The sequence below is a fragment of the Vombatus ursinus genome, unplaced genomic scaffold, assembly GCF_900497805.2.
Source record: "Vombatus ursinus unplaced genomic scaffold, bare-nosed wombat genome assembly UNPS02000580.1, whole genome shotgun sequence".
Lineage (NCBI taxonomy): Eukaryota > Metazoa > Chordata > Mammalia > Diprotodontia > Vombatidae > Vombatus > Vombatus ursinus.
The window spans coordinates 13,708,159-13,718,625 of record NW_020940358.1 but is presented as its reverse complement, the minus strand read 5'-3'; the positions used below and the strand labels follow the sequence as shown (position 1 = coordinate 13,718,625).

Sequence of the window (10,467 nt, the reverse complement as noted above, 5' to 3'; positions counted from 1 at the left end):
CTAGTACTTCTGGTCCCTCTCCAAGTAGATGCCTCCCTGTTGCAGACTTTTCCTGCTCCTTGGGTAGAGAAACCTCAACCTATGCCATGGTAGAACCCCAGTTTCAACTCATTGCTGGCAGAATACCAGATTCTGCCTCTGGATAAGACCAGGAGGAATAGTGAAGTTCAGTGACTCATTCCAAGGTGCTTATTAATCCTGATTAAGAAGTCATCACTAATCTAGCCCCAAGCACTTAAATGGTGCAGTCATTTTAACCTCTGTCTGCCACAGTTTCTTCAACGGTAAAATGAGGTTAATAATAGCACCTACCTCCCGGGGTTGTTGTGACGATCAAATCAGATAATATTTGTAAAATGTTCTGCAAACCTTGAAGCACTATATAAATGCTAGCTATTATCAGCCTAGGAGAGGTAGGAAACTCAAGAATAAAATTGTAAAGATAATACCAGCGAGGTAGAAAAACAAGAGTTGTCTGAAGAGAATAGGGTAAATGTACAAGGAATTCATTGGACCAATTTGGATTTTTAAAAAATTAAGTAGATTGTAACAGGGGTTGGGGGTAGGGACTGGGGATGGTCTTTCTTTCTCATGATGGGAGGAGGAGGGCAGATGGTGGGAGGGAGAAAAGGCAAATTTTCATTGGTTGAAATAAAATTTAATTTAAAAAAAGTCACCATTGAAATACCAAAATGGGGGATGAGAAAGAAGGTGGGGAGATGTTACCTATGAACAATCCCATCTAACTCTCTCTTAAACCATCAACTCCAGGCACGGTTGACCTAAATTAAGTCAACCACACTTATATTCCCAGAAGACGTTTTAATCTGCATCGAGTGTAGGACAGAAGTCTTTGAAACTTAGATTCTTCTAAATTCTGTCCTGTACTTTTCCTCTGAGTGGTACAGTGGAAAGAAAGATGGATTTGGAGATGGAGGATGTAGGCTCACAATCCCAGCTCTGCTAATCACTACCTGTTTGACCTGGGTCAAATCACTTAACCCCTCTATCTCTCTTTTTTAAGCAATCCTAAGTAATTTACTTTTTAGGAATCTTCCAACATGAAATTATACAAATAAGGTTTGTATAAACACAAATCCACATTTGTTATAACGCAGATGGCAAAGGACAAAGTAAAATCAAGAAAAGTAAATTGGCTGCTATATACAATAGCACATGGTTGTGTGTTGGATTCTAAAAGTCTCTTACAAAATAGAAATCTCAGGTCAATAGAGGACTGCTCTCCATTCAGGGTCATCATCTTGCAAAATTGGTTACTACAGCATCTGCACCTGTTTTCTCCAAATTTGCCTTTAGTATGGCTGGTTATTGTTTGGGGGATTACCACCTCCTTGGGACGCTCGGCCACATGTGCTTTCTTGACCACTGTAATCTGCATAGCCCTCTCTATATCCACAGCTCCTACAGTTACACTCAATATAATCATAACCACCATACATTCTATAGTTTTGTTCACCACTAGAGGAACTATTATGATTTTCATATCCTTCATCATAATAGTTATTAAATCCTTGGTTCCACTTTTGTCCCTGACCTTGGCCACAACCCCTCAAAAGTACTTCCTCATCCAACAGCTCTTCCTCCTATCTGTTGCCTGTATCATTTTGGGATGTCCAGCTTTGATTCTGCACATCTTAGAATCACTTTTGTGGTATTTGCTTTCTAATAATTTCCTTACTAGTTCTTCATTTGTATATATGATAACACAGAATTCTCTTCTTTCATTTGTTTTTGTGTCTATAGGAAATTAAATATGCTGAATCACTCCAAATGTCCCCAAGTACTATCTGATTGGTTCTTTAGATGTATCTGGGCTCAGTTTACCCACAAATACTTTCCGGAGGATCTTTTCCTTTAAAGTTTTGACCTTTGGGGAGTTTATCAACTTGCCATCCAGTCTATAGTCTTTAAGTTTCAGGATCTTATCAAAATCTTAAGAAAGCACAAATCCAAATCCCCTTCATCTTCAGTGACTATATGTGTTTTAATTGTGCAGCATACAACTTCTTTAAAAGATTCTAGATAATTAATCAGATCTTTTTTACTTGTATCACAACTTAGCCCTGCAATAAGCATCTTACCATCATCCTATTGGCTCTTGGTCCCACTGATTTTAGGTCTCTCAGCAAACTCTTCCATATTACTCTACTTATTTATGTCCTACATGGAAGTAGGGCTGTTAGCTAGAGATGAAACTGCAGTTGCACTGTGTTGTATGGAGCTGGATTTAAAATGGTGGCAGCATAACCATCTCATTTTCCTCATCTATAAAATGAGATGACTGATGCCAGGCATGGCTTATGCTTCAGGAGATTCTGAATTTCAGTGAGCTAAAACCATTTGAGTATTCATTAAATCTGGCACCAATATGGTGAGCCAACAGGAGCTGGGGAGTGGCATAGGGTTAGAAGGGGTGAGGAAAAGGCGGGGGGGAACTAGGCTATCTAAAGAGAAGGAAACTGATTCAGTTAAAATAGAGCATGTCAGTAGTGGGATCAGGTCCATGAGTATTTGTTGCATTTCCAGCCTGGGTGAGATAGGGAGAACCAGTCTTAAGGGAAAAAAAGGAGGGGGTTGGACTAGTTAGTTTCTGATGTCTGTTCCAGGTCTAGATTTGGTGCCCCCATTAGGTTATTTAGGCCTAAAGGCTAGGGGATAGGTTGACTGGAGGAATGAAGTCCATTCTCACCCATTGAGGTCAATGTGGGAGGCTATTTAATGGCAGATAAGATCCTATGATTCTCTCTCCTTGGGAAATAACACCACTTTAACTTAGTTTTGGGGATGCCCAAGTCACAGCCCAAAGTTCAGAGCAAGAGCAAATACTATACTACCTTTTCCATGCTCTGACCCAAAAGGTCACAAGAAGCTAATTACCAAGAAGTTTCAAACCTTCTTCTTATCTCTCTTTCCCCTACCCCAACACCAAAGCCTAGCATATTGCTGAAATAAGTGGATCTCACAGAGTTAAAACCATATAGCTATATTTGTCAATTATGAAAGAAAATGAAGGACCACAAATATTCTTGATCTATACTATATTCAAATAGGCTAAATTCTTTGGATGGATTATTATGTTTAATTTATTCTGAGGAAGTAATCATGACAAAATATGTTGAAACTCCACTACTAATAGGGCTTCAATCACCTCTGGGGGTGGGAATGGAATTCAATCTTCCAATCAATCCATTCTCTAGCCTTTCTGTTTAGCCTATTTGGATACCAATCCAATCATAACAGTGTTTTCTGTGGTCTTGGGGTCTAGATTCCCTTGGCCTTAAATCTGGGCCAGAGACTCCCAAAGATCAGTAGCAGATTCAGATCACTGCTGAGCTGGTCAGTGGCTTAGAGTTCAAGAGATACTGGTGGGATTTGACAAGGTCTCGAGGCCCGCCAATACTACTGGCCCTTCCATGCTTTTGGTAACTCAACCAGAGCCAATACCAGCAAACCAATGGCTGGATTCTTACAGTATTGTAGATTCGGTGGAGTGCAGATTTGGACAGAGGTGGGGAAGGAAGAGGAGAAGCTAGGGAAGAGACCAACGAATAAATTTGGTTTAAATCTTCTAGCTGTAGGAATTTGGCAAGAGGCTGCCACATTCCACAAGCACTAACTCAGCTGTCATTCTGAATGTGGAGCTTTTACCCAGAGTAATATTGCCATTGATTAATGATGTACCTAACCATGATGTCTGGGTAAGAAATACATGAGCAAGAGGGCTGAACCCAAACCAAAATCTCACCAAAGAGGAAAAATTCAACAAACACTTTAGAGAGGTGAAAGGCCAGATGAAGGAACATTAGCATTTCTTTTCTTCTTTCCATTAACCTCTTCTGTATTGACAAGCCAAAAACAGAGCCTCCTTAGACAGACGGTGGAAAGTTTCTACTCAAAAACAAGGTTCATTTATTCATTCATTAAAAAACACATTTATTAAGTACTTAGTGTGTGCAGAGCACTGTGTTAGAAACTGGGAATAACCTTTAGGCTTAGTAGTCTTTGGGAGATTATGGACTGGGTCTAGGGGCCCTAGACCCTAGGGTCTAGACCAAGGATGAGGAACCTGCGGCCTCGAGGCCACATGTGGCCTTTTACGTCCTTGGGTGTGGCCTTTTGACTGAGTCCAAGTTTTACAGAACAAATCCTTTTATTAAGGGGATTTGTTCTGTGAAGTTTGGATTCAGTCAAAGAGCTGTACTTGAGGACCTAGAGGGCCACATGTGGCCTCAAGGTCACAGGTTCCCCACCCTGGTCTAGACTTTAGGGTCTAGAAGATCTAGGTCCCAGCACCATGGAATATACTTTTATGACTGTTGCCTCAAATAGGTTATTTAAGTAGAAAGGTTAAGGAATGGCTAGAGTTGAGGTTTGAAGTTCATTTTTATTTATAGAGGTCAGTATGAGAGGCCACTCAGTGGTAAATAAGACAACGTTTAGGTGAAACACAGCCTTCTTATGGAACTAATGCAGGAATAAGTCACAAACATCTATACATGTGTATTGTACATAACACATATAATAGACATATAACATGTTATATATACATATTAATAGACAATATTACAGAATAATTAGGTGACACCCTAGGATGTTTCTTTTGTCATATTCATGTTGCTATTTGCATTGGTAGAGGTAGTTCCCACATAAGGCATTCTCTATACTGACTAAACCACAAATTCTTCATGTATTCTAATATGTAATACCCTCCCCTAAAACTTACATTTTAAGGAAAATGGCCAGGTCACCCATGTCTTCATTCCTCTCCAGGCTCCACTCCTGGCTCTATGGACTTTCTCTATCCTGCTCCTATGTGGGCACCTTCCTCCGTCCATGACCACCCCTTTAAGCTTCCTTTTATGTGTTGTCTCACCCTCCCCTTCCCATTAGAATGTAAACCCCTTGAGGGCAGGGACTGACTTCCTTTCTACCTGTATTGGTATTCCCAGCACTTAGCACAGGACCCAGCACATAGTAAGCTGAATAAATATTTGCTGAATTGACTTGACTTGAGATCTAAAGAGAAAAGTCACTACTGATAGGCAAATATCAAATAAGACTTTATGAAGAAATTGACATTTGAGAGGGGTTTTAAGGGACGGGTAGGAATTCAAGGGTGGAAGGGAGAGCTAGCCCCCAATGAATACATTGTCAAAGGATATTAATAAAGTTCTCAAAAGATACTTTCCAATTTTTAAACAACCTTAGGAAAGACTGTTCTGAATCACTTAGATTAAAAGAAATACACATTTAAACAATGCCAAGGTGTCACTTTGGTGTCACTTTACTCAAAGAAAATTGGCAAAGATATCCAAAAATGGAAATAATCAAAGGGACTGTGGAAAGACTGGAACACAACAATGGCTGTCCCTTGTCCCAGAAATACTCTCTCTCCTCCCCTCCACCTCCTAGAATCCTTGGCTTCTTTAAGGGTCAGTTCAAATGCCAACTTCTGCATGAGGCTTTTCCTAGTCCCCCCAGCTGCTACTGCTTTCCTTTCTAAGGTTAAGTTCCATCTACTCTGTATGAGATAATAATTATAAAGCACTTAGCATAGTACCTGGCACATAGTAAACACTATATAAATGTTAGCTATTATTATTATTTATTTATTATTATTATTATTTATTTTATCTGTATCTCTTTAAATACATGTTGTCTCCCCCATTAGAATGTAAACTCCCTGAAAGCAGGGACTGTTTTTGATTTTTCTTTGTTTCCAGATCACTTACTATGTTGCCTATCATATTATAAGCTCTTAATAAATGCTTGTTGGTCAATTGATTAGTGAATCTGTAAATTACTTCAATAATTCTAGAAAGGAATTAGAATTATGCTTTACAAAAGTGATCCATATCCTTCAACCCAGAGATCTCACTGCTTGACCTATACCCAAGGAAATTAAAGATAGAAACAAAGGTCTTGTTTATATTAAATATTCATAGCCATACTTATGATAGTCCAGAAACAGAAACAAAGTAGATGCACAACTAGTGGAGAAGGGGTATTCAAATTGTGGTATATGAATGTGGTGAAATATTACTATACTATGATGAAATATTACTAGATATTTCATTATTCATTACTTACAATAATGAACTATAACTATATTCTAAGCAATAATGACAACAAATTGTGGTATATGATTGTGATGAAATACTACTGTGCTATAAGAAATGATGAGCTCGATGACTTTAGAAAAACATAGTCTCATACAAAATAATGAAGAGCAAAATAAGTAGAGCCAAGAGAACGTTGTATACAGTAACAACAATATTGTTTTAAGAACAACTTTGAGAGACTGAGTCATTTTGACTATTATAAATACCCAAATTAACTACCAAGGACCTATGAAGGAAGATACTGTCTGCATTCAGATAAAGAACTAAGAAATAGAAGTATATATAGAATGATTTATATATATATATATATATGTATATACACACACACACATATTTATATTAATAATAGCCATCTATGGAGAGGGAGAGAAAAAAGGAAAAAAGAGAAAGTTACATAATAACTTTATTATATATTTAAAAAGAATAGCAAGTTGTATACAACAGATTTGCACTTTCATGTGCAATCATCTTTTTTTTCTATTCTAAAAAAAGAAAAAAAAGAAATAGTGAATGTGAAAAATTCAGAGAACCATGAGAAGACTTAATTGCTACAGAATGAAATAAGCAGAACCAAGGATACAATATAAACAATGACTATAGCAATGTAGTCTAGATTGACTAGAAAGAAAAGTTAAATCACTATATAATTAGAATGATGACCTGCGACCTCAGAGAAGGACTGAAAAGCCTTTCCTTTATTGTAAAGATGAGAGACTATTAGTGTGGAATATTGCATATATTTCCAGACTCAATCAAGAGTTACTTGGTTTTGTTAAAATGGTTTTTTTTTCCTTTTTAAAAAACTGTTCTACTAAGCTGCAGCAAAATAAAGGGGGTAAGGTATACTAGCAGGTCTCTACCATAAAAAGCAATGTTACCCAAGAAGATATTTTCCCAGACTGTCAGTTACCAATATGCATTTACTCCCTATTATAGTATTTCTTCCCAACTTTGATGTCCCCAACTTTGGACCATTACTACTAAATTTCATTCCCATCTCCTGTCTAACCCTTGAATTTGATTACCTCTGAACTGGTTTGGTCTAGCAAAGCCTGGGCCTTGGGTTTGGTTCCCAATCACCTCTGGCTTGAGCCAGTAGAGCTTCTACAATAGTGATTTGGACCTCCTCAGGAGGGTTTTCCCCGCCTCAAGCATAGTTAATTATCCCTAATCACCAGCACAGTTAGGCACTATCCTCTGGGAGAAAAAGGTTTGACGTATACAATCTAGTTGAAATTATTTACACCTGAAAACATTACTAACAATTTAAGTTCTTATGAGCAATCCAAACAATAAATACTCTTAAGAGTTCAGAGGAGGGAAATGTCACTGTGCAGCTTGGTATTCTGGCAAGACCATAAAGGAAGTGGGACTTGAACTACTAGGTCTTGAAGTAGGGAAAAAAGACAAGCTTTCCTAGAACCTTGCTGAGGTATCATGCCCTGAGGTCCTGTTATAGGTGTTATAAATGAGACCCTTGTTATTCTTCTGAGATTTTCCATAATTAAAACTCATTGTACAGGCACAGTCTAGTTCATGCAATACTGAACTCAAAGCCATAGCAGCTTGTGTTATAGTCAAGTTCTACTGTGATTTGGGACCAACTGAAAATTATTTTGTTTTTAATCCCCTATGGCCAAGAACAAAGGACTGGTTCTGGGAGAAACTGGCCTCTAGGGACAGAAGATGGAAAGTGGGGTCAAAGAGAGCGCCTGCTTTTCTCGTGCCATATGGCAACTCCATTTTATCATGAATGTACATGTCTCAAGGGCTGCTTTCTTAGGTAGGTCTCATGGGGTAATATTCATCCTCCTATCTAAAGACTAGGATGAAAGCTTAGCTGCAGAAGTGGGCAAAGATGGAGTATGATGGGAACTGTGCCCAACATATGGAAACTCCATTCTGAGAGTGAGTGAGGGTTATTCCCAGAGTATTCGGGGAAAAGGTACAAAAAGATCCTGCTAGTCTCTGAGGTTTGCTTCCTTTGCAGCTCTCTTCTTTCTTTTTCTTTTTGTATCTGCCACCCTCTCTTTCTCTCTTCTCTCTCTTTTTTTCCTGTACATATTTCTCTTTCTTCCTTTCTCTTCCTTTCCCTTGTTTGGTCTTCTTTCTATCTCTCTCCCCTTTCTCTCTGTATCTGTCTCTTTCTTCCATTTTAATTCTTTCAGTCTTTTTCTTTCTCACTCTCTCTCTCTGTCTCTGCTTCTGCCTCTGTGTTCTCTATGTTTGTGTCTCTCTCTGTGTCTCTGTCTCCGTCTCTCCTCCTCCTCCTCTCCAATGCACTCACATACAACCCAGGAGTGTATGTGAACTGTGTTTCCTATTCTATTTTGTAAATCCAGTAACCAAACCAGGGCCACTTCTGGGTGGTCCCAGTAAAATTCCTGAAAACCATTCAGAGGCCAGGGTGAGGACAGTCACAATAAACATCACGACTGCTTTGACAAGACGTGAGGTGGTTGGACTTGATGATTTCTCAGGTCGGCTCCAACTCCAAAATTCTTTGATTCAATGACACCTAAAGATCTTTTTTTTTTTTTTAAGCAACAGGATATTTTAAAAAAAAGCCCTACCGCTCTCTTTTTTAATTTTATTGTCTCCTGCCCTTATCCCTCATTCACCCCACTTCCTAGTCCAAGGCACACAAGGCCAACAGGCTTAGACTCCTGGGAGTGACTCACAGACAAGCTTCCTGGTTTTCAGAACATGGCCTGGGGCTGCTGACCAAACTGATCAGATCTGAACCCAAGAAAAAGAAGGCCAGACCCCCATCCTGAGCCCACACAGGCATATGGTTTCGTTTTATTGGCCCGGTTACTGTGCGGGCAAACACTGGCATTTCAGAGATCCAGGGGCTGTTGCCACTGACTTGAACTAAACGTAGCATTGGCCAGCAATGGAGCTCAATCCACACAACTCAGCGCCAGTGTACATGGAGCCCAGTCATTCATCCCGTCCAGAATCCAATTTTTCCTCCTCTCACTCCAATACAGCAAAATGTAATCTGCTCATCTAAGACTCTCATATCCGTCTCCCCTTATGAAATCTTGTTTCCCCACTACCCCCACAGACGTGATCCAGTTCTTCCTTGGCCCTGTACAATAAAAATAAGGTCATTTTGCATTCTAGTCAGAGAATGGGGAAGGAGCCAGATGTGCACTGGTAGAAAATGGTAGGTACAAGATTTCAGGGATAGGAATGGAAAAATGGAGGCCATATATGCTATGGCATGATGTCTTAACTCTCATATAGTTCAATTAAATGAAAGTTTATTAAGTACCTACTATGTGATATGTACTGTGCTAGGCAGTGGGAATACAAAGGCAAAAATTAAACAGTTCCTACCCTCAAAGAGCTTACATTCTAACTGAGGTAAAAAAAGAATATGAATTTAAATTAGTAACTACAAAATTATATACAAGAGAAATACAAAGTTATTTGGTTAGGAATGATACTAGCAACTGCAGGGATCAGAGGAGGTCCATGTGGCACTTACACTGAGCCTAGAAGTAAAATTAGGCATTCTGCAGGCAGGTGTGAGAAGGGAGTGTGGGAGAGAGGCATGGGGGACAGCCCAAGTCTAAGCACAGGAACAGGAAATGGAATTTCATTGATTGGGAACGGCAAGTAGGCCAATTTGTCTGGAACATAGAATGTGAGAAACAAAGTAGTGTGGTAAAAGCTTGTGAAAGGTAGACTGGAGCCAGATTGTAGAGAGCTTGAAGTGCCAAATAGAATCATATGCATTTTATCCTAGAAACAGAGACTCACTAGAACTTTTTGACCAGAGAAGTGACAGAATCTCAGAACTGAGCTTTAGGAATATCAATTTGGCAGATGTGTAGAGAATGGATTAGAGAGGGGCAAGACACAAATCAGACATGAATCACACTAATTAAGACGCTATGGCAGTAGTCCTAGCAAGAGGCAATAAGAACCTGAAGTAGGATAGTGGCTATGTGAATGGAGAGAAAGGGATAGATAATTGACAGGACAACCGATTAGACATACAGTCAGTGGGAGTGGGAGGGAGAAGGAGGAACTGAGTGTGACTGTGAGGTTGTGAACCTGGGTAGCTAGAAAGATTGCAGTGTCCTCGATAGAAACAGAGAACTTATGAAGAAGAGAAGGTTTCTAGCAAAAGATGGTGAGTTCTGTTTTGGACACGTTGAACGTGAGATGCCTGTAGGACATTCAGTTGGGAATATCCAATAGACGGCTGGTGATGTGTGACTAGAGTTCAGGAGAGACACTGGGGCTGGATATATAAATCCAGAAGTTATCTGTATTGAGATGATAAATGAACCTACGGCAACTGACAGGT

The 10,467-nt window shown here is 39.4% G+C and overlaps 1 pseudogene; it reads right to left on the bottom strand.

Moving 5' to 3' along the window:
- Window positions 1–1,313: 1,313 nt before the first annotated feature.
- On the bottom strand, window positions 1,314–2,199 carry LOC114033040 (annotated as a pseudogene).
- Between the last annotated feature and the right edge of the window lie 8,268 nt (window positions 2,200–10,467).